This window comes from Aulonocara sp. 'chitande type north' Nkhata Bay, linkage group LG17 (genome assembly GCF_057382095.1).
Source record: "Aulonocara sp. 'chitande type north' Nkhata Bay isolate Kocher_YH1m ecotype deep benthic linkage group LG17, A_spYH_male_GT1.1, whole genome shotgun sequence".
In the NCBI taxonomy this organism is placed as follows: domain Eukaryota; kingdom Metazoa; phylum Chordata; class Actinopteri; order Cichliformes; family Cichlidae; genus Aulonocara; species Aulonocara sp. 'chitande type north' Nkhata Bay.
This window is the reverse complement of record NC_141360.1, coordinates 28,343,581-28,369,175: the sequence shown is the minus strand read 5'-3', so window position 1 is coordinate 28,369,175 and position 25,595 is coordinate 28,343,581. Positions and strand designations below refer to the sequence as shown.

The window sequence follows — 25,595 nt, the reverse complement described above, 5'->3', positions numbered from 1 at the left end:
TAGGAGTTTTGTATTTTGCCTCTGTACACCACCACAGTGGAGTTTAAATCAATCAATCAATCAATCAATCAATCAATCAATCAATCAATATGTGAATGAAGTGCAGGCTTCTGACTTTAATTAGAGAGGTTAAAAATTTATATTTTAACTATAAAAAATAATTTGACAAACTAATTAGTACAATTTTAAAGACATGAACTGCTGTTAATGCCTGGATAAAAATCCTTTGCAGTCACCAACTGCAGTTTTGAACCCATGGACGTCACCAAAATTTAGCATTTCCTTCCTTAAGATGTTCTGTCATCCCTTCAATGAATTTGCTGCTGGAATATCCCATGTCTTTGCCCTGAGATGCTCATGGGTTGCTTTTGCATTATGCATTGGGTCATTATCCATTTGCGCTGTGAAGTGCTGCCCCATCAGTTTTGCAGCAGTTTGCTAAATCAGAGCAAGGACTATAGCTCTGTTACTGTCACAATTCACCCTGATACCTCTATCAGGACTCATGTCATGGACACAGTAGTGGCACAGGTTCACTGGCAGCCACACATGGCCATTGCCTCGGCCGTGTTTGACAGATAGTGCGATATGCTTCAGATCTGGTGGCTGGGATAACTGCTTCAATGATAATAATAACAATAACAACATCAACAGTGCATCAATGGGAAAATTAGATCACCTTGACTCAGCTATCGCCATAAACTTTCACCATTGTGAATTCCTGACACCAACGTCCATTAGCACAATTCTTCTCCATACTTCACTCTTCCCAATGTTAAGGTGCCGGTTAAACTTGATTTTATGTATCCAAAGAGCCTTCTTCAGAGCTGTGCAGATTTTTAAGAACTTATAGATGTTTTCTGGGAAAGTCAAACCTTGCCTTCTTTATGTGGAGTGTAACCAGTTTGCAGCTCGTTGCAAACCCTCCAGATTTACATTCATGAATGCAGAAGAAGTTGCTTTTCTCTGCAATTTACATTCATATCCACTTGTTTTTTCCATGCACTGATGGCCTTCTTCACTTGTACAGACATCTCTTTGGGCTTTATATCAAAAAGTCCAGTGAAAAGCTTTGAATTGGCTCATGATAGCATCTCTACTTCATCTGTCATAAAAAAAAAAAAAACTAAGTAATGGACCTCACCTCAATGAAACTGCTTTTCAGCTAGTGGTCCAATTAACTTTGAGCCTCTGAAAATGAGAGACTGTGTCTGAAATTCCTAAACAGTAAATGCAAACATCTACAGTAGTGATGTACAGAGGCAAACTACACAAATTATCTATATCTAACAAATTATGGACTAAACTGTATGAAGTCACTCTATTGTCTACCTTTTATCTGTCACTCATAAAAACAATGCTTCATTTCAGTAGACTGACAACCTAAACTCTGCTTGCATAATGTTGAGATTTAGCAGTACTAAAAATGCTATTACTGGAGTGCAAGCTGACAGACACAAAGCTAGCTGAAGGTATGAAGGGCATTGCGATAATATTTTTTAAACAGACCAGAGGGCTGACACATCTGTCTGCCTCTGTGTCTCTAAGCCTCTTTGTGAGATGAACAGACTGAAATGTCAGCATTATTAGCTGCTTCAGATGAAGTGTGTGTAAACACTGACGAGTGAAATGAAACCCAAAACAGTGATACATCATAAAGATGGTAGTGAGGTCAAGTGTGGATTTGAGCAAGAGCCTTTTTAAGAGTTTAAAAGCAGTGAACCCAAGAGGACAGATGGAGCGTCAGCCGTCCAGCAAGAAAAAGAGAGAGGACAGTGACTCAGCTGTGCAGATGGGCCGATAGAGGAATCACGGGAGACGCGCCAAAGAGCAGGACAGAGAAAGGAAGGAGAAAGAAGGGAATAATGGAAGAGGAAAGATTAACGCTAATGAAAAGGGCAGCACTGAGGATGATGAGTCACTGCGCATCTTTATGTAAACCCATTCGCTACTTCACTTCCACTTCAATAGGAGAGGGACTCGTCACTGCAGGTTTGTTGTCAAACACAAGAATCCATCCAAACGGTAAATTAGCACACCTCCCTGCCTAAAATATAAAGGAGCTCACATCACAGCTGTGAAACATGCAATCTTTGTAAACACTGAAGACACTTGTCATTACGGACAGATTTTTGTCACAAACAGCCACAACGCTTAAAATGAGGCTGAAGCATGCGGTGCTGTGCTGAGAGGTGAGGAATGGGGGTAGACTGGATTTCAATGACACCGAGAGTTAAATAAAAATGAATTTTTGCTGTTTCAAGCAACAAAAATGATAATATACATGTATATATTTAAAAAGCTCAGGGCTCGCAAAATCGCTAGCCCGACGTCCCGGGGCTAGCGATTTTTCCAGTCGGGCTACCAAAATCTATCTCAGCCCTGCCCGTCGGGCTATCATAGGAAGGAAAAAATATATGTCAATGCTTTTGCATTCTTTCGGAAATGTAGCTGGGTAATTATGTCATTGGCATCGGTGAGCCACTGTCAATATGTGACATATTGAAATCGCGTTTGAATTTGCGCTTGTTTTTTGCTTTCACTTTGCAAATGTCCAGGTGCCTTCTTTTGGCGCACCAAGTCACTCGGGTCAGAACATGGGGTGCCACCATCATCCCACTTCTGACACCAATGTGGCGAGCTCAGACAACGAGGAGACGGAGGTGTCGTTTGGTCTTGCTTCCCGTGAGCTAGCCAGGGAGCACAGCCGTTTATTGACATCTGCAGAAGAACACTGCCGCTAGCTAACTGCTCAGCGCGGCAACCGCACAGCAACAGCAACAACAACAACAACAACACACAGGGCGCCCTCTGACCCCGGAAGGACACACCGTCGCAGCGAGAGGGCGTCACCCGTCACTATGGCAACATAAACAAAACATAACTGTACAAACAGAACCCCGAACAGCCCTGACCCGCTACAATATGCTGCTGAGAATATAGCCCAGAAGAAGCGTATAGTATCGCTTTTATTTTGGAAAGAGCCATTTCTCTGTAATAAACTTTCTTTTCCAAAGATGAGTGATTCCTCAATCAGATACAGGTGTTACCGCGCCAGATCCGCGGCCCCGAACCGTAGTAAGGAAACCTCTGGCAGTTACTTGAAGGTTCCGTAACTGACTCGTAGCCGGCAACAGCTTACTATACAGGTCAACTCCGCTAGCAAAAAGATAGAAGGAGGCATAGGAAACTGCTTCACCGAACTTTATTTCTTCTCTAAGGCACGAACACCGCGTACAGTGGCTGAAACAGTTTACTCACAGCGAGCATCGCCGACACAACTCTGGCTGTCGAGGGAGTTATTATATTCCTTTTATTTATTTTCTTTTCGTCTCTTCTGTAGCTAACCGTTACTTTTTCCCCTTCTCCGCTCTCTCTCTTCACACATACACCAGGCAGTCCCGCTACACACATCCCGAATAAATTTCCCATCAGGCTTCATCCTTAAAGGGCCATACCTGTAACACAGGGCTCGCAAAATCGCTAGCCCGACGTCCCGGGGCTAGCGATTTTTCCAGTCGGGCTACCAAAATCTATCTCAGCCCTGCCCGTCGGGCTATCATAGGAAGGAAAAAATATATGTCAATGCTTTTGCATTCTTTCGGAAATGTAGCTGGGTAATTATGTCATTGGCATCGGTGAGCCACTGTCAATATGTGACATATTGAAATCGCGTTTGAATTTGCGCTTGTTTTTTGCTTTCACTTTGCAAATGTCCAGGTGCCTTCTTTTGGCGCACCAAGTCACTCGGGTCAGAACATGGGGTGCCACCATCATCCCACTTCTGACACCAATGTGGCGAGCTCAGACAACGAGGAGACGGAGGTGTCGTTTGGTCTTGCTTCCCGTGAGCTAGCCAGGGAGCACAGCCGTTTATTGACATCTGCAGAAGAACACTGCCGCTAGCTAACTGCTCAGCGCGGCAACCGCACAGCAACAACAACAACAACGACACACAGGGCGCCCTCTGACCCCGGAAGGACACACCGTCGCAGCGAGAGGGCGTCACCCGTCACTATGGCAACATAAACAAAACATAACTGTACAAACAGAACCCCGAACAGCCCTGACCCGCTACAATATGCTGCTGAGAATATAGCCCAGAAGAAGCGTATAGTATAGCTTTTATTTTGGAAAGAGCCATTTCTCTGTAATAAACTTTCTTTTCCAAAGATGAGTGATTCCTCAATCAGATACGCAAACGCGCGTTGCAACTTCTTATCTGGTGCGAGTCTTTTATTTTGACAGCGAATGCGCACATGCGGACCACTTATGTGCACCCGTGTAAATAACAATGTTCTGCCGGGTGTGTTGTTGGTTTTCTCTCGATTTCTGAGTCGACAAGCGCCTTTGTTACTGGGACCAGTCATTTTAAGAAAGGCCCCCATTAGAACCCATGAGAAATGCAAGAAATGCATTATTGCTCAGTCTGCAATATCTTTCCCAGAACAAACACCAATTGCAAATAACATACTAAAAATAAACCTGAAAAATCTGTTTAGAACAGCGTACTATGTTGCAAAGAGTGAACTATCACTGGCAAAATTTAGCAGTCTTTGCAAACTTCAAAAAGCAAATGGCCTAGATCTTGGTTCCACTGTCTCTTACCCGTGACTTCAGCGGAAATTTCAAATTCAGGATCTGACACAGACTGATTCATGTCCTACACAGTTCTTACAAGTTCATAGAAATTTCTGTTCAATTAGAACCAAGTATTTGAGTTGATGATTGTAATTTTTATACAATGTTGTAATTTGTTTTTCAACAATTTTTTGATTAATGTTTTGTTTCCTTTACAATATTATACTTTAATGTATAATATTGTAAAGGAAACAAAACAGGAAACAAAACATCAATCAAAAAAATTGCTCTCTTTTTTATTCGGGCTACTTACATTTATTTTTGGCTACCAAAAACTGAAGAGTCCCTGCCCGAAGGGCTACCAGGGATTTTGAAATTTTGAGAGCCCTGAAGCTAGTTTTATTTTTCAGCATAACAGACTTAGGAGTAAAAGATGATTACAAAGCAGCTTTCAGAAGGGCTGTTTGCTCTGTAGAACGTCGTTCCAGCAAAACGGCTTATTTGGACATCGATGGAACTTTCTGCAAGAAATCTTTGAGATCAATGTTTAAAAAAAACAAACTGGTCCAGCTGTGAACATCTCTTGATGTTTATTTCTAAACCAGTATTCATTTTATTCATGTCTTTGCACGCCTGGTTTCCCTTTGCTGCTTCCTTCTGCTGTTTCCACCGAGTTCAGCGTGCGTAAATGACTCCCGCTTGATCCAGATGTTGTGCGACTGTTGTGATGCTTTCAAATAAAATTAGCAAAGCATGTCACTTTGCTTAATTTGAGTGAAAATGTCAACATTAGCGACAGTAACAATGATGAGATGTCATTCATCACACACATTCGTGCTCAGCCAAAATGATAATTACTCCTAATTTTTTCATAAAAGTCCCAATTAACAGCTGAGCTCTTTTACTGTAGTCAGAGGCTGTGGCTTTGTTTAATTGGCATCGTAACCCATGAAGACTTATACCCAGCTAACAAAGCAAAATGACTCAGACTACATGCTACTATGTTCACGAACACCAGAAGATTTATGCTATCGATTCATCCACGCTGTAAATTAATAAATGCAAATCTAATCTTGAGCGTAAATTTGGCATCTTCCATTATGAGCTGTAGGGGTGGTTGTTTTTGCCAAACAATCCATCTGCTGGCCATGTTTTCAAATCTGCATATGAACTGATTTTTTTCTGACATCTTTTAAAATGTTAAAGCCAAACTATGAATGCATTTCAAAATACTAGCACCACTGTATTACAAACTATTAAGACATCTTATTTCCAGCTCATTTCCTCATAGCTACTTGGCTTCTCTCCTTCTCTATTAACACCTCTTTATGTCTGCTCACTGATGAGCTGTGGGATAAACTTTGAGGTTGTTTGCGGTTGTGTTTCTCGGTTGAGCATATTCGTGGTATTTCTTTGAGTCATACCGGGAGTTCCCCTGCACACTTTTTTGGCAACGACTCTTCTTTGTCTATCATGCTTCACTGATGTTCACTCCAAAAACGCAACCAGCTATTAACCAATTTGGTTAACACTGTTATTTATTTAATAATATTTAAAAATCTATAAGATTCACCAGAAGATCACATGTCATGTGAAGACTGTTGGTGATATAAATCCTCAAAGCACCTACCCTTAACAAGTTGTTACCTTGCTAACCACCAAATAGCTTTTTAGTATGATTAACATACAAACATAACAGAAGCACCTCTTGCCACTAGGCAAGGCACACATCTGCTTGGAGCCCCAGGCCAGTGCTCCCCCCTGCCTAAAGGGTCACCAGATATAGGAAGGGGTAAGGGCCAGCTGGTTAGTTGCAACTTTGAAAATAAATAAATGAAGTGCCTGTGTGGCCCGCTATGTAAATTCACACATTTGAAGCGATATTTTGACATTGTGTATTATTCTTCAAAATCAGTAATGTTAATTATGACTGACATAAGCTAAAATACTGGATATTGTTCTAAAACCTCAAACCCTTTGTCAAGTGTGTGATGTTGTCAACTGTCAAGGACACAAAGCCTCTAATGCAGAAGGGCAACATGGCAATGCATATTAGATAATCTGCCTGCCTGCCAGTTACAGTGACGCACAGACGCAGACACACACAGGGGCAGGGGGCATATTGACAAAATGTCAGTCTCTGTTGTCTGACACATTTCAATAGCCCGTTTTCTGTTGTTAATCAGACCACACACACTCTGATAACAAGGCCAGATATTACAGAATCTATACAATGTCCTTTTATTGTTTAGTTTTTAATCATCTCAATAAAGCTCGGTTGATGTGAAATTTAAATTTAGTACAAGGGCAGAGAGACAGAAATAGACAGAGAGAAAGAGACTAAATGAAAGAGCTGCAGAAGAGGCCCGGTAGAAAATCCATAGCCTGCCTGTTATCTGGACAATAATTGGTTTTCCCCCTCTGCATCCCCCCCACCCACTCCTCTCACATGCTTCCTTCTCCTCCTCATCATCATCCCTCCTACCCCATCGTTGTCTACCTGCACACCACACACACACACACACACACACACACACACACACACACACACACACACACACTCAGGCAGGTAACAAAGAGCGTGGCAGGAGCTCGCCATAAACACATCATTTCCCACATCCGCTTTGTTGCATTTTTGCACTTGAATGTCGAACAATGAGCCGACGACACCGTGGAGAAGGCTTAGTGTCAACAAAATGCCCCTCGCCGTTTTTAAAAGACACAATGACACACTCGCAAACATGTTGAGCATCAAAAAGGCACCGCACATGCACACACACAGTCAGACACACGCATACATGATTAGCGTTAAGCGTGTAATCAGTGAATGGCCTGATTAGTCGGTTACACTACGGTGCGAGCCAGAGATAGACAGAAAAATGAGGGGGTGTGAGGGTGGAGACACAGGGGAGAAGCTATAAAAATCATTTTGTGGAGGAGCCAGAAAGACAGACAGGGAGCAGACAGACACACATGCAAGGCTGCCAGACGCAGACAAAGAGGCAAAGAAGAAGAATGCATCGACCGACAATAAAGGAGTACAAGGCAGCACGGTGGCGATGGAGGGAAGAGAGGAGAAAGTAAGAAGGAAAGACACCAGAGGACACAAGCAAAGACAGGCAGGCGTTTAGACAGCCACACACATAATCATACACACAAAGGGTTGGCGCGTAGATTGAACTCTACGGGGGGCGGTGGGGGGTGGCTCTGCTGTATTCACAAGTTGAAGATTCAGGAGTGCTTACTCAGCAGATTTACAGTGTCTCCCTGTTTTATTGGGAATGAGTCAGAGACGAGCAGGGACGAGGGGTGGAAAGGAAAAGGGAAGTCCTTAAGAGGGTCGGATTTGTACTAATGCTGCTTTTGAACTTCTGGGGAGAATGCCAAGAGACATGAGTGAACAAGCGTACATGCTGGGAATACTTTTTTTTTTTTTAACTTTTACGCTTTTAAAGGGGCTGAAAGTAAGTATTTTAGTTCAAAACATAATACCATTTAGTAGCTGAAGAGGAAAGAGTGAGTCACTGGAGCATCAAGTCCAACTTTTTTTTTCTTCATCTTTATTAACCAGAAAAAGCACCCAAGCAGGAAGTGTATGAAATCTGAACAACCATCTGCTCAATGTGGAAGCACAGTTCAATACAATCCACTCTACCTTCACAAAAGTTAGCGCAGATGTCTCTCTGGTGGCTCTGCTTCCATTTTCTGTTACTAATGAGGTAAAAGCAGGAATTCACACAAAAATTACCAACACCATCAAAGCAAAGTAAGGAATAGTTACACATAAAACCAGCAGTTTTGTATCATCATAAAACAGAAACACAATCTGTGAGGAAACTCAGTGTTAATTCAGATATCCACGTGACTCTTTTAAAGCCAGTGGTTACAAATGCACTACCCGTTTAATAGGACATGGTTTTTATACCCATCGCTGCTGATATGGTAAAAAACCAGGCATGTTTTTAGATGGAAGTGTGCATCAAAATCTTATCATTCCAACTTTTTAACTATGAACAAAATGTTCAAATACAGACTACAGACAGGCTCGAGTCTTTGAAGGCAACACCCTCAACTGCTCAGCGAAAAATTTCGATTGCAAGACGACTGCACAAGAGGCAAGCAGTCTTCTAACAGTCACAATCCGGCTCGGACTGACTGCGTACACTCCCAAACAGATCTGCACCAATGAGCAAAAATCGTGGGATGGCAATTTAACTGCAAAATGACAAAGGTGCTTTTAAACAGCAATGCAACTAGAATACAAACAGATGAGTTGAGTCTTCTACTGCACAGAGATGTGGTTGAGCCTATGTCATTTTGCATTTAAAATGCCATCTTACTGCAACTCTGTCACTATTTGTAGAGGAATTTGTGAATTTCTGTTAGAAATCTGTGAGGTTCTGTTAGAGCTGGATGCAAGTAAAAGTGAATTATTTCTGTAGATGTAAAAAGATTGGAAAAACAGGCAACAGATTTGTGATTTTCCCTGATTTATCATGGTTAATTGTCTTATCACCACAAACAGATTGGACACAATGGCCGACTTTACCCCATTCCATTATAAACTGATGGCAGACTGATGTTAAACCCGGTTTCAATCTTTGAAGGAGCCATTTCAAAGATAATCAGTGTGATAATGGTTGCAAAAATGTTGGTTTTGCCGCAGTCTCCGTGACTGTAACATTAGACCTCACTGAAGTCGTCACTTAAAAAGAAGATTGCACGCAGATCTGAGTATACAGCTACAACGGTCTAAACGGATTGCTAGCTACATCTGTAGTTTAGACTGCTATAAGAAATAAAGGCAGTGGGTTGAAAAGCTCAAAATTTCAAGAGTCCTCTTCCAGTTTACCAAAGCAGTACTGTAAAAATGTTGGACAGTTCAAAAGAGGCTCAAATTCAGTGCTGTAAACCGACAGATATATTCCTTCTGTAATTCTATACATTCTTCTTTTAAAACCGCACACCTGCATTACCCATGATGCTAGCTGTAACTAACATAGCCTCAGACTGCTAGCTTCAAGCTGATGATAAGAGAAAGCTAAAGCAGTGTCCAGAGCCCAGATATTTTTCTTTTTCAAACTTCACAGACATTATGCAACTCCCTTGGGCACTTTTTGCTCTCATATATAGTTAGAATCTGATCTGAGACCGTAAACTTTGAAGTGTTTTATCATTAACATAGCTATAAACATATTAGCCATGTTTTAGAATAGCATAGAAAGGCCTTTATTCTCATGCTACATGTACAATGAAATTGTGGTCGCCAGGAAAAAACATTTAAAGGAAAAACAAAGACAAGACAGGGTGTCATGATGCAAGGGGGATCTTCTCACAGATATATATGTATATACTTATGAGAAAAAAAAAACAATTGACAAAAAAGTAAGAAGCAGAGAAGTGGATGGAAAGGAAAAGTTGGGGGAAAAGAAGGGAATGAGTCAAAGGATGTGTGCAGGTTACAGTTCTAATTTGCAGACCTGTCCCTCAGGGTTGCCAGGTGTGTGAATGCATAACATGCACTGCCTGAACCCATAGACATATCACCTTCATACCCAGCTCCAGACCTTTCTATCATTCCTTCTCCTTCCTCCCACACACAAAAGCCTTTTACCCCTCCAGATATTTTTTTCCATACATATTTCTCTGTTTCCTTCCCATTCTTCTTTTTTTCCAGGGAGGGGGCTGACTACCTCCTCCAAGGACTCAAGGAAAAAGCAAAACACAAAATCCTTCCCTTCCCCATCCCCCGGGTCTCTGCCTTTTCCCCAAAATAATGCACCACAGGCAAACCTAATCATGGCAAAGAAAGCTTTTTGGGATACTGATTTGTCTTTCCATCAGTCAAAAGAATCTTGCACTTAACCATCATGCATAAAACAATCTGCAGGATAATTCACACCCGGCTGCTTTCTGAGCCTCGGTGCTTGTAGGAGATAAGTGAATTCAGAATTTAGCGGTAGTGGAAAGCAAAATGAGGACTAGGTGAATGATATATTCTCCATTTTCTTTTAAGGGTTTAAGGCCAGCTAAATATTTTATAATTTTTTTTTAGAAGACTCATTCATCACGTAGTTCACATTGGCCAGGGGACTGTTGGAATATGAGGGACGATTCTGTGGCGAGAGAGAGTTATGGAAGGAGTCCAGATATCGGGGCTCATTATCAAGAAGATGGAGAACGCTGGTGATGGAGTTAGAAATGTATGGGAGAAGAGAGTTGAATTGCAGGCACCAGATGAGGCTCCATCTGCATTCAGAGTGGGGTTAAGTAGGAGAAGTTGTCACCATCGAAAAACGAATATAACTTTTTGAATTTGCTGGTCAACTTCTTCAATAAACTTTTAAAAACTTTGAAAGTCCAGTCACCTCTTATGGATGGAAGTAAAACTACGTTACAGAACTAAGTTATTATCTTATATCATCCAGGCTTGACCCTGGGGTGGGTGACACCTACATGCTCTTTGTTTTGAGACTGTAGAGTGGTTACTGCTGATGTTGTAATTAGATTTTGCACATATATCTCTAGTCTCCAGAAGATGACTGATTTGGTAGCATGTGAAGGGTCTCCTTGTTACCCAAAAAGTGATAAAAGCTTAAAAGCTTTTCCTTTACCAATTGGAGGGGGGGGGGAGTAAGAGCTCTATTCTTTATGCAGAGGGTGAAGAATAGAGCACGACCAGTTTATTGGTGGATTAATCAGCAAGCCGATATTATCTGCCTGTATTAGATATTTGCCAATCTATTGGTATCAGCATTTACAGAGATAGAGAGACACCCTTCAACCATGTTATGCGTGTTGATGTTCCATAGCTTGTGCCCACCAGAGGGCACTCTGCAACCTTAGCTCTGGAGCTCTGGAGCATCACAAACATTAACTAGCCAAGCAGAGTCGGATTGAGTATAAACAAGTACAAAAATATACCTTTAACTAACAAACGTCAGGGAAATTGGTATTAGGTTTAGGTTTTTGTTTCGTAGTTTGTGCTGCGTTTTGCTCTGTATGAGCTGATTGGAGAAGTAATTGGCTACATAAGCTACACCTGGACCCAGTTACCTTGGTTTTAAAAGCGCCCTCCTTTCTACTTTCTACCTCCCTTTTGCTCACTGCCCTGATTTGAATACCAGCTTCCTTAATTAGATCAACTTAGCTACAGCGTGTGTTTTTGAGTTGTTTTGCTTTCTACAGGCCACACACCCATGCATGCCTTACACTGCTGACTTACTGACAAATATTTCTCTTTAATTATGCTACATAAAATAATTTATCCATTACTTGCAACTACCTCATCCACTCTCCCTCTTTTGTTGCAGCTTATGAGCTGGGTTATGACATTGCGTCTGACAGAAAAATATAATATAAATCAGCCAATATTTCAGAATATCAGATTTTTAATTAAATTCATTTTATTTACATAAAGGAGCTGCATAATGCAAAGTAAAGACCCTACAATAATTCTGAGAAACCATCCAAACTGACCCCCCTAGCAAGCACTTGGAGAGAGCGGTAAGGAAAAACTCCCTTCTCACAGGAAGAACCCGACGGCAGAACCAGGCTTAGGGTGTGGCAGCTGTCTGTTGTGACCGGTTAGGGTGAGGGGAGGAAGACCGGATGAAAAACGCATTGTGGAAGGGAGCCAGAGATTAATGATAACTAATAACTGAACATTTTTAAATAAGCAAACATCAACATGGTCTTAAAATATCATTTGGGGTCATGCATTTCACTGACAGCTAGTTTGCGCAAATTACCAAGAATTTGCATTGCGCTGTATATCATTTCTTGCATCCACTCAGGGTCTTTATGGTTACAATGCAAGGCACACCCTATCATTCTTCACTTCTATTTCAAGTGTGAAAGCAGCAAAGGCACCAACAGTGTACTAAAATAACCCTCTGACACAAAAAAATTAATACATTTAACTAGGTAAAGCTCCATTATTCTGCCTGTCTAAAGTTTAACTATTAATAAACCACATCTGATTACAGGTTCTATATTATCACAACTACAACATATGAAAGACTATTGTACACAAGGACACCCGAGTCGCTTCTGGCCCACAAAATCCAACGTGTGTGTCGGTTATGTGTGGGTGGATATGGAAAGTATACAAGTGCCTGAATACATTATATCTGTATGTACAATGATGATGCATCTACCAGCCAGTAGCACATCACACACTGAGTGTGTGTTCCTATGTGACACAGAGACCATGAGAGAAAAAGACAATAAAAAGGCAACTGTTGGCATCCTTCTGGGAAATGTGTGTATCCCATGGGAGGCTATCAGCTCAAGGTAGTTCACTTCCTGGTTGCATTCCCTCACAGTTAGCACCAAGGAGAGGAAGATGAGTGGGGAAGCAATTACACACCATCACAGCCAAGATAGGTATTTCTGACACACACACACACGCGTGCGCGAACCGTAAACTCATCACACATACAGGTAAAGGCCAGTGTTATCCACACATATGGTGACAAATTACATAAGACACCTGTGAGAAGCAATATGCCAGGAGAGCACACAATCTGAATTCATATTTAATATTCATACGGGGTCTTTTTGTGACAGGCTGGGGAGGTGTTCAGTCACACACTAATCTGAGGTGATTAGCTGTGGGTACGTGTGTGTGCGGGGGTGAGAAAGAAACCGAGGGAGCGCAGCATAATTGGGAAAACTCCATATTTGCATAGACTGGAGATGAAAGAGTTTCTGGAGTTTTTTCATCAATAAACGTGCTAAAGAGCGGTGCAATATGCTTGAAATCACACTCTGCTGCTCGCCTTCTCCGTGTCATTTCATATGTATTTTTCACATGTGCGCTTAGTGCATGTGTGTGCACACAGATAATGTGTACATTAGTGGTGAACATTCATGTTTCTTTAATGTCTATTCTTATTTATACTGCAGTTGAGACACGGTATCGATCTGCACCAGTTCTGAGGGATATATAGGATTATAAAACAAAAATCTAGACACATTACTAAATACATTTAAATGTAAATACTACATTTTTCATTTTGTACACAAACACACACAGCATATGGTACTGAAAAAACAAAACAAAAGTATCTGTTGAGTATACTACAATAGCAGAAGTCCTTCCCCAAACTGTGGTGTTAAATTAGGAAGTGCAATACTAGGCTAAGACACAAAATGAAGAAGAGTTAGTTTTACAACTTCAGGTCTGTAAAGAATATTGTAATTCTAAAAAATAAAAAAAATAAAAAATAAAAATAATTGTGCGACGACATTTGAACCAAAGCTTCAAACAGCCTCATTCTGTGTTGTTATCTAACCACATGTAAATCTGGCTCTCAAGCAAAGCTGGTGCCTAGTTTACCTAATTTTCACAGTTGCAATGAAAATGCCAACTGGAATGTGTAAAGAGGTTTTCGGTTCCTGAGTGCTACTGTCAAAGGTCTAAAGTTTGCAGGTCTATTTGGACAGGAGGAGACAGGAGACATATACAGTAAGTACAGCAGGCCAAAAATACCTAAAAGCAGCACTGCCAATTTTAATGGATGTTTACAAAAGAACTGAGGATTTACTTCCAGAGCAGTGGTTTCGATCATATGTCTCACTGTCTGACGCCTAGTTTGAAAAAACTAAATGTTCATGCTTTTAACACCAAAAGCACCAAAGATACTGAATATATGCACAAACATTTAATTTAAAAGCTCCATTAAAAAAAAATCTGTGTCCAAAGTAGTTCAAACCAACAAGACACACGCTTACATGCATAATTTCCCTGCAGTGCCCTCCAGCGTAGCCCTTGCCCTAACCACATAACAACATTAGCATTTCTAGCCCTCTTCTCTCCACATCTTATCTACTTCAAAAGCAGCGCTTCATTAAATACTGCCATCTATCAGAGAGCGGGGAGCCGAGTGGAATGCGTGTGTCTCCACAACACATGCAGTGTTATGTGGGGTCACGCACACTTGTAGATTAGTGTGACAGCCTGGACGTCACACCTCTCCCCCCACTCGCCTCTCCTCTGGCTGCTGCCTGTGTGTCTTCTTCACTCAGTATCACCGCGTTTTGCCCTTCAAGACGAGACTCAACATGACCAGAGGGGCAAGTGTGCAAAATCTACTTATGTAAAGGGGAAGTCGTGAAACAATTAAATTAACTCCTGGTAATGGATTTAGCATGCGTTACATTTTTTTCATGACATATTTTTATAGAAAGTTTACTTGAACAAATAACTAATCTTCCAGCTGGCGGTGGTTAGCAGTGTCGCTTCCCAGAAAAAAGGTCCTGGGTTCGAATCCGCTGGCCGAGCCTTTCTGTGTGGCGTTTGCATATTCTCTCTGTGCAAGTGTGGGTTCACTGGCAGTCAAGGGCAGTGAAAGGAAGCATGTTAGGTTAACATTTGAGTCTTAATTGAGAGTAGGCATGAACTGTCAGTCTCTAAGCATTAGCCATGTGATGGGCGAACTGTCAAAAGTGGGCACTGGGATAGGCTCCAGTCGATGGATGAATTTTTCTTTCATCTCAGGCTACATTATGTTTATGTATTTAATATGGAAAGAGCCCAAGTGTCCCAGACTAAATCTAAATCTAGCACATCTTGTTGCCAAATTTGTAATTAATAACTCACCAAATCCCCAAGAGTGTACTCGGGCCCAAAGTTGGCCCGAGTCCCGCTAACCAAAGCTAGATCTCAGCCAGTATTAGTCCTATCCTGCACAGCCAAACTCAAATCAAATCTGGCAGTGATACTACTGTATATTTGCCATCTACTGCCAAAACACTGCACTATTTTAGGTCCGATTCAGTACTTATCTCTCTGCTGAGGTGAGACAAGGTGAGCCTATCATAGCTTAATTACTGTGCACATAATCTTGATTCGTTTCTGCACAATATTAACTTTATTTATGTCCATTTCACTTTCTGAACTTTTTTGCCATCGTGTAGTTACAAAAATCCAGTGCAGCAAATTGTCATTAGGCCAGTTTGGAATGTGCGTATGAAGCACATTTTTTTCTTTTATATTTCCCCATTTCTCTAATCTCATTTTCATTATGTTGTTACACACTTCACCATCAAATTGGAGTCAGTAAGTGTCAGGATAAGTGCTTAAGTTCAAGTGGGAACAGCTGTAGTCTGAACACATCTTAACAGATCTAAATCAACGGCACACTGCAGTGCTAATTTACTTATTCATAGTGCTGGTGCAAAGCTGCTAATTCTTAATGCTCAATTTTTGTCTCTATTTGCGGTTTAGCATGTAGCAATCATCATCTGGAGAACACAGCTTTGACACATTTCCCTACACCACTTTATCACCGTTTCACCGGGGACGACACAATGCTACATTTCCTCTTCGAATAGAGGACTCAACCAGGACAACACTAATAAATCCCAGTTTGTACTTGTAGTGGCAGGCGGCGCAGCAGATTCCCCGAATTCCCCATTTGCCACCGTCAACCAACACGATGTTGCACCGACGAATGATGGGTAAAAGATGCTCCTACATACTGATAACAGATGTAGAGCGGCATGAGATGCGAGTCAGAGAAAAAGCGAAAGAGACGTAGAGAGGGGGAGGTGGTTTTTGATAAGATAGGAGAAGGTAGGGAGCAGAGGGAGGAGAAAACGATAAAGGACAACAGTAGGGAGGCTTGATCGTCTGTCTCTGGAGAGGGATAGAGGGAGGAGAGAGATTGTGGAGTGGAGTGAGTGATGGAGAGGAAGCCAGGAAGATATTGACAGAGAATCCAGGGCACCAGATGGAGTGAGCGAGACAAAGGGGAAAAAAGAGCTCGGAGACTGAGACAAAAACCAAAGATTTAGATAGAGAGAAGAACAAAGGCAGACAGAGGCTTAGAGTGCAGCAGAGAAAAATCCAGTGTGTGTCTGTCTGACTTAGTGAATATGGAGGTCTCAGTTTCTTGGCAGAGCGCTGCAGCAGAACTTGGCCCGGACCCTAATGGAGATGTAAGAAGTCTCTGAGTTTGATCTCTCTCTCACACACGCACACACACACCATCTCAATCAGTCTGGCTCCGGACAACCTCAATGCACTGACACCACAGTTAAACCAAACTTAAGCAAAACTTCACTATATAAGTATAGTGCGTAACACAAACGTAGCAGCTTTTCAAGGTCGTGTGGCAACTGAACTTTTTTCAAAAGTAAATACTGACTAATTAAAGTAATGAATAAATACTATTTGTAGCACATATAAGCTTCATGTGGGAACATGTGGGAAAATAAAATCCCAGTAAAGGTATAAATATCTGATTTGGTTGCCAAAATATCAAGAAACAGTGTTTATTAAAGGGAACCCCCTAATTTATGTTTTTCTCCCACTAGCAAACTATGACATCACTGTTGGATGCAATTACAAGAGCGACCAGAGACCCATTTGACCGCAGCCAGTCTCACCCATTAGTGGTGCTGGGTGTGGTCAGAGGTGAAGCAGGTTGAATCTATGAACCACAAACAGTCTGGTGCTAATTACTCTCTAACCATGTTCATAGCTGCATTCATTTGTTTCTCTTGCTTTGCCACAGTAAAGCGTAACAGTAATTATAGAAATATGAAGGCAAATGTGTGGTTTTCATACATTTTTCCATAATTAAATTTAAAAAATGAATACATTAAAAAATAAATAAAAGTGCTTTCTAAACGCACCACCGGTCATTGCCTCGCGGAGTGATACGTACTGTGCTTCAACATAGTATTACCGTGTTATGTGTGTATAACCTCTTGTATGTATGTATGCATGTAAATCCCTTTAATATTTGATCAGTAGCAGCAATTGCACACATCAAAAATTGTTCTTGGTCTAATTAGCATTCGAAGCAAACATATTCAAACCATAATTTTGACTGGTAAAATTTTTAATTACAAAAATGTATAATTCAGTTTGCACAAAATTAACAATTCATTTCTAACAGCAAGAAATGCTCCTTTCAGATGTGTTTGTTAGAATGTCAGTTTTTTATTTCAGCAATTAAATTCCTACTCATGCGATCATTCGAGACATCAGCAATTTTTCATCAATAGAAATCTAGATAATAAAATAATAATAATCCTGGCCAGCTAAAATTAAATTATTGACATGTTGCTTAAATTTGAAATCTAATTTCATATGTTTTCAACACAATTACAAATCAACCCAGATTGTTTTTTGTTTATCATCCAGTCACAAGTGCTAATATATTCAGTTTACCATCATATTTAGTCACGTAAGCACAGCTATTGTTTGCAAAAAGACACAAATCCAATATAAAGTCAATAAGATCAACTGTTCTCAATAGCATAACTATATGTTCTAGCTTTATATGGTTATATACAGTGGGGCAAAAAAAGTATTTAGTCAGCCACCGATTGTGCAAGTTCCCCCACTTAAAATGATGACAGAGGTCAGTAATTTGCACCAGAGGTACACTTCAACTGTGAGAGACAGAATGTGAAAAAAAAATCCATGAATTCACATGGTAGGATTTGTAAAGAATTTATTCGTAAATTAGGGTGGAAAATAAGTATTTGGTCACCTCAAACAAGGAAAATCTCTGGCTCTCACAGACCTGTAACGTCTTCTGTAAGAAGCTTTTCTGTCCCCCACTCGTTACCTGTATGAATGGCACCTGTTTGAACTCATCATCTGTATAAAAGACACCTGTCCACAGCCTCAAACAGTCAGACTCCAAACTCCGCCATGGCCAAGACCAAAGAGCTTTCGAAGGACACCAGGAAAAGTATTGTAGACCTGCACCAGACTGGGAAGAGTGAATCTACAATAGGCAAGCAGCTTGGTGTGAAAAAATCAACTGTGGGAGCAATCATCAGAAAATGGAAGACATACAAGACCACTGATAATCTCCCTCGATCTGGGACTCCACGCAAGATCTCATCCCGTGGGGTCAAAATGATCATGAGAACGGTGAGCAAAGATCCCAGAACCACACGGGGGGACCTGGTGAATGACCTGCAGAGAGCTGGGACCAAAGTAACAAAGGTCACCATCAGTAACACACTACAACGGCAGGGAATCAAATCCCGCAGTGCCAGACGTGTTCCGCTGCTGAAGCCAGTGCATGTCCAGGCCCGTCTGAAGTTTGCCAGAGAGCACATGGATGATACAGCAGAGGATTGGGAGAATGTCATGTGGTCAGATGAAACCAAAGTAGAACTTTTTGGTATAAACTCAACTCGTCGTGTTTGGAGGAAGAAGAATACTGAGTTGCATCCCAAGAACACCATACCTACTGTGAAGCATGGGGGTGGAAACATCATGCTATGGGGCTGTTTTTCTGCCAAGGGGACAGGACGACTGATCCGTGTTAAGGACAGAATGAATGGGGCCATGTATCGTGAGATTTTGAGCCAAAACCTCCTTCCATCAGTGAGAACTTTGAAGATGAAACGAGGCTGGGTCTTCCAACATGACAATGATCCAAAACACACCGCCCGGGCAACAAAGGAGTGGCTCCGTAAGAAGCATTTGAAAGTCCTGGAGTGGCCTAGCCAGTCTCCAGACCTCAACCCCATAGAAAATCTGTGGCGGGAGTTGAAAGTCCGTGTTGCTCGGCGACAGCCCCAAAACATCACTGCTCTCGAGAAGATCTGCATGGAGGAATGGGCCAAAATACCAGCTACTGTGTGTGCAAACCTGGTAAAGACCTATAGTAAACGTTTGACCTCTGTTATTGCCAACAAAGGTTATGTTACAAAGTATTGAGTTGTATTTTTGTTATTGACCAAATACTTATTTTCCACCCTAATTTATGAATAAATTCTTTACAAATCCTACCATGTGGATTCATGGATTTTCTCTTCACATTCTGTCTCTCACAGTTGAAGTGTACCTCTGGTGCAAATTACTGACCTCTGTCATCATTTTAGGTGGGGGAACTTGCACAATCGGTGGCTGACTAAATACTTTTTTGCCCCACTGTAACTATTGTGGGATTTAAAATTTTACCCAAATCTTCTAAAATATCTTGCTCATGCAATTCTATAATACCAACTGTGATCATTACAAGAGTATTTCCTTCTTTGTGTTTTCACTGATTCATTGCTTGCTGAGTCTCCCGTTTTCCTGCATTGATGCAGTTTAAAACAAGTGCAGGGTCAGAAAATAGCTATGTAAATGAAAGATAATCTTTAACTTTTTTATATTATTGATGCCATCAGCACTATTGCCTCAAAGCAAGAAGGTCTTGGGTTCAAATCCACCAATGATTTCTCTCTGGATATTCCTCCTTCTCTCCACAGTCCAGAGACTTCCAGCAAGCTTTTCAATATATGACCTATGAATAATTTAAAAAACTGAGCAGACCAATCAGCACAAGCACTGCTTAAGCCAAGTTCCATATAAATATATCAATATCATATCTGCAACTGGCAGAGTCCAGCGAGTCTCCTCATTTTATTTTTCTAATTTAGCGGCTTGCCTCTTTAAAAATTCAACTTGTTAAATCATTTTTTTAATTTACCTACAGGTCCCTGAAGACCTGCAGTTGCATGGTCAATGTTATGTAGAACAAAGCCCTGGTGTTGAGGTCTCCATGACAACACACACATTCATGTGATGGGAGTTTCTCCCGGTGAATATATTGGTAATCGTTGGCCTCACTGTGGCTGGATGAATATTTAGGACATGTTAACCAACTGCTTAAACCATATGCACAACAACTAACGACACACAAATACTCTTAAGTTGTGAGTCTGTATGTTTGTGTGTGTGTGCGCATGTGTGTCTATGTCCTTAAATGACTTGCATTCTCCAGAATTAACCTTTGACCAGTCCATGTCGCCTGCACCACATGCAGCTCATCAATTCCTCCATCAGCTCTCACTCTTACTGCTCTGCGCACACAAACACACACATCTGTGAATGCTAGCAGTGATTATGCAAGGATAATGGTTATGTCACACACTTAAGTCTCACAAAAAGCCACATCCAAGCACAAAGGGGCTGCTATCCACACTTGGGTTTTGGTTGTGTGATTTCCGTTTCCTGAAACAGAGAGCCGAAGTGCTGCGGCTGTGAAGCAACTTGAGAAAAATAAACAGATTTGTGGGTTTCTTTCTCACTCTTCATCCTCATTGGACAACATGTCATACAGCTACAGACACACACACACACACACAGAGCCCCATGCTGTGTGCTAAAAAGAGTGATCCGCCTAAAAACTCCAACACAAGCACGGGAAAGAATCAGAAAATAAAAGCCAGGGAGACCGCCTGTGAGGATGCCAATTAAAACAGACAGCCCATACAGGAGGAGTGTGTGCATGTGTGCCCTCTGGGAGTCACTTCTCTCCTCTTATGGGGTGTCTGTTTGCTAAGGAGAAGGCAAGTAAACACACCTATCCCCCCACCCCCCTCTCTCACACACACACACACACACACACACACACACACACAAGAAGGGCTTTCCCCTAATGTTATTGAGTTAGAGCGAGCGAGAGTGAAGAGGGATCATCCGCCATCTGCCGAATCATGAGTCACTCTCTTTGTGCGTATCAGCTTTCAATCACCATCACCCCATCAGAGTCAATACTCTGTCTCGCATGCATTTATCCTCATTTCTCTTTATGAGGCACCGCACAAAGAAAATGATGTGTACAATAACAGCATGTCATCACAAATTCATCTTCAGTGCTAATATCAGCCCATGTGCAACACTGCTTGAAGTAAAAGTACACATTCTGATACTTTATCCCCTCACAGCAGTATCAGGGACTCACACACTATCATTTTGATTTTTTTTTTTTTTTGTTCATTAAAAAATAAAGACTGTCAACCTGCTTAAATAAAACATTTACAATGCAGCATCTTACTACTTCAAAGAAGACAGTCCAATATAATATAATATAATATAATATAATGAAGCCTTGTTTTTGTATTCAAAAATACTCCAAACGGCTCTTTAATTTATGTTGCTCACCCCCAAAAATCAGCTTTATGGAAAAAGTTGGGGTTTTGCTGTTTAGAAATATTGGCCAAATGTATTTAAACCAGTTATTTTTTGCTTTCTCTTCCTTTTTAAGTTCCAATTTCCTTCGGGGCCAACATTCGGGATCAATAAAGTTTTATTAAATTGAACTGAATAAAAAGGAACTATCCACAAAAAAAGAAGAAGCCACCTTCAGAACTTAGCATTGCCATTATCTAGAGATAGTTCTGCTTTGGGGCATTTGATACGCACAGAAGCTGTTTGTCTACCACTATTGAATAACACGTTAACTACATACGTGGCGTGATCAGATTAGATGCTAATGCTCCAACAGGACAAAAATGCACAGCTTCAGCGAAATATATGAAATGAGGACCAGCGCAAACTCTGACAAGTGAAGCTGGCGTGTCACAAGTCCAACAAAAAAATGCACAATGAGTAAGGTAAAAAAAAACCACCAAAGAATAGGTTTAAAAGCCAGAAACCAGGACATGGCATTTCATATAAAAAAAGGATATGATAAAAGGTTTTGTCTTCTCTGAACAACTGCCACAAAGAGGAGGCACATTTGTTAAAATTAGACATTGGCCACTCTGAGTCACTGGCTTGGTGTCAGTGCCAGGACTGATTTGATTAAGCAGCTCAGCTTTCAACCAGACATGACCAATCCCCGAGGTCTGTTTTTCATATTCACAAAACTCTGATGTGCCACTAATACAGGCTCTCTGTAAATTATGCAACATTATGTAACGTAAATATTACAAGGACGTGCAGCTGTAAGTGTTTCGGGGATGGTTTTTATTATTTATTGTTCCCTCCCAGCACAGACAAACCAGCCACCGTGTACAGTACGGGTCATCTAGATGAGAATGTGGCCCATTAAAGAGTGATGAGATCATCCACTATTGATTTTCCACCGTGCACGTGTGTTCATGTGGAGCACTCCACGCCACAAAACTGCAGCAAAGGATCGCCTTCTCTACATCCTCCTCTAGTGTGTTTATACAGTACGTGTGCGCCTAATGTTCGTGTCCCACTTGGCGGTTTAGTGCGATTCTTTCAGAGGAACCTCATGACTTAGGAATGCCGTGAATGGCTCAGAGGCCTTAAGATGGGAAAGTATGCATCGATTTTGGAGATCATTCCCACAACATTAGCCTGCACTCGCTCCTCCGATCACTATGACCTCTCTGTTGACTCATTCACCTGCTAAAGCACAAAAAGCTCTCTATTAGGAGGTGTGTCACACATCTGGTCACACACACATGACTCTAACAAGACTGCCACATCTGTGCGTGTCTGCGTGTTTGTGTGTGTGTAGCCTATGGGAGTTTTCAGGCATCTCCTCAGGGGCCTGTGTCTTGACTGAATAAAAGTCAAGTATGTGTAACAGCAGACATAACTCACTGAAAATGACCTGTAGACATACAGTATTTCCACCCATAATGCATCTGACTGACCTCGACTTCACCCTTCAAATTAATCATGTTTCATTCTAGCTACTGCGCTTTGTTTCTCATGCTGTAATGACCTAAACACTCCACCTCTTACCACCCCCACCCCCTCAGTGGAAAATCTGGCTTTTCACCCTTCGATAAATTAAACTCCCAAACCTAATTCTTAAAGTAAACACGATACGGAACAATGTGTACAGTTCTAGGACATCAGAGATGAGATACAGACAGTAATAAACTGGGTGTCGTTGTTTAGTTAAATCCCTTTTATCAACACACATTTTTTGTAGACAGGATAAAGAAACGCCATCGTCCAAACTAATGTTAATTTACTTTTAAATATGACAAAACGAAGAATCCATAACACAGCACCATGAACAGGGTTTCGGGCATACGAAGGGAAAGTCCACACAGAAACAGAGTAGCAGAGATGCACTAACCAGAAAGCATGGAAATCAAATCAATCAGTCAATGAAATTCAGTGACGTGTAGTGGCGACAACCAAAATAAATATTAGTAATGTGAATTGGGTATATCCCAAGTTAAACGTCTTAAATTTACCAATGTACAACATCCCAACTCTCACCTATGGTCACAAGTTCTGGGTAGTGAAAAGCAGGAAAAACTCCTAATTTGGCAAAGCAACTTAAAGCCCAATATCCAGACCTCTTCTGAGAATTCAAGGGGAGTTTTAATTCAACATGATCAATGAGCTTCTTCTGATGGATGGCCGAGCTCAACATTAGGGATAAGGTGAGGAGCTTGGCCATTCGGAAGGAGCTCAGAGTACAGCTGCCGTTCCCCAACATTGAAAGGAGCCAGTTGAGGTAATTCGGGCATCTGACCAGAATGGTGGCAGGTGCCTCACAGGTGAGGTGTTCTGGGCATGTCTCACCTAGAGGAGGCCTTGGAGCAGACCCAGGACACGCTGGTGAGATTATATCTCATGGCTGGTTTAGAAGACTTGGATAAGTGACAGGAGGAGGATGGATGGAGGTTATGTTTAAGTACACTGAGTAATCATTTTGTTGAAGTATCCGATTGGCTATCGAGAATCATGTAATTCTACTGGCATCCATAATGACTACATTTCTGGTATCGCGACATCTCTTTTGCAGATACGATCAGCTGAAACGAGTTTCCTGTGTTGGTTGCTTGGCTCAGCATTAGAGATGAGATGATGAGCGCAGACATCCGCAGGGAGCTCAGAATAGAATCACAGTGAGAGGGTTTGGGCATCTGATCTGGTTGCCTCCCTGATGCCTTCCTTTGGAGATTTTCCTCACCTATCTAGAGAGACACCCTCAGAACTCACTGAAGAGATTATATAATTCATCTAACACTTCATGGGAGCACTTTGGGATCCCCGAGGATGAACTGGAATAGCATGTAGCTACTACAACCAACTTTGCATAAGCAGAAGATAATAAATGTATGGTTGTGTGGATGGATTACTCTAACGAGACAACATCCTCTCCAATTGTGAACGTTCAGTCAGCCGGCTCCTGTCCTCACACACTCGTGTTTCACTTGCCGGCTCTCTACTACAGAAGACTTTTGCCACCAATGAACCAAAAAGAAGAACAAGAGCGAGCAAACAGGTTCACCAACTCCTTCCTCTACCTAAACAAAAAGTCAGTTACTTTATTATCTCAGAGAGGAAATTAGCATCCAAAAACAGAAGAACACAAATACATGGGATCAACTAAATGCAGAACATGACCACAGGTATCATAATGAGGAGTGAAGCAAAAATCTGTCCTGTCTTGATCACAACTTGTTGCAGCCAGCGGGGAGCTTCTCTCTCTTTTTCTATTACATGTATTATTCACACAACAAGGGCTGCAGAAATTATCACCAACTGCACATAACAGACACCATGTGCTGTGATTCCTCTCTGTGCTTTTACACTTGGGCTGAATGTCTCAAAGCACGGCTGTCTCTCCAATTTCTTTGGGTTGTGAAGACACTAATCTTCAGATCTGGCTGTCTTCGAATGTAGCTAACGTCTGACTAATTAAACAGAACTTGAATCACGATGTCTCTATTTGAATAAGGACTCTTTAAGACCCTGACAGAGGTGCTGACACCTGTAGTGGACTGGTTTGTCTTCCCCCTGCAAGCATGCGACCTTATCCCAGTCATGAGACGTTCTGCTCGGGAAGCCTGAGGCTGTACTCTTCCCAAACGCCCCCCTTCTTTGATCTCCTAATCACCTGGCTCAGCCTGGGCCCGAAAAGCGAGCAGGGAGCGGCTGCAGGGGCAGGAGGAGGACAATAATAACCACAGCAGTTGCTCTGGAAGGGAGATTTAAACCTTTTTTTTTTTTTGGGGGGGGGGGGGGGGGGGGGGGTCATTTAAAGGTTGTAGTTTCACGCTACAATGTGATCACGCCCCAGCATACCGAAACTAATGAATTTACCTGTTATGCATCATTCAAGGTTACAAGGTGAAATCTGGAGCCTCTGAACACAGTGCCACCTGTTAACCTGACAACAAACAGCATTTCCTGACACCGCTCACGTACCTCTTCGTGTTTGAAGAAGCAGCCAGTTCGAGTGAAATCCACATCCCCTTTTGTTACAGGATCCAGTGTTTGTTTACCATTTGTCTTCTCACAAAGAAGCACATGAATGCTG

At 41.6% G+C, this 25,595-nt stretch overlaps 1 protein-coding gene across 3 annotated transcripts in view; it reads right to left on the bottom strand.

Annotated features, from left to right (window-relative positions):
• Nucleotides 1-25,595, bottom strand: part of anks1b (ankyrin repeat and sterile alpha motif domain containing 1B) — a 275,289-nt gene that overhangs the window by 248,288 nt on the left and 1,406 nt on the right. The window lies entirely within an intron of this gene.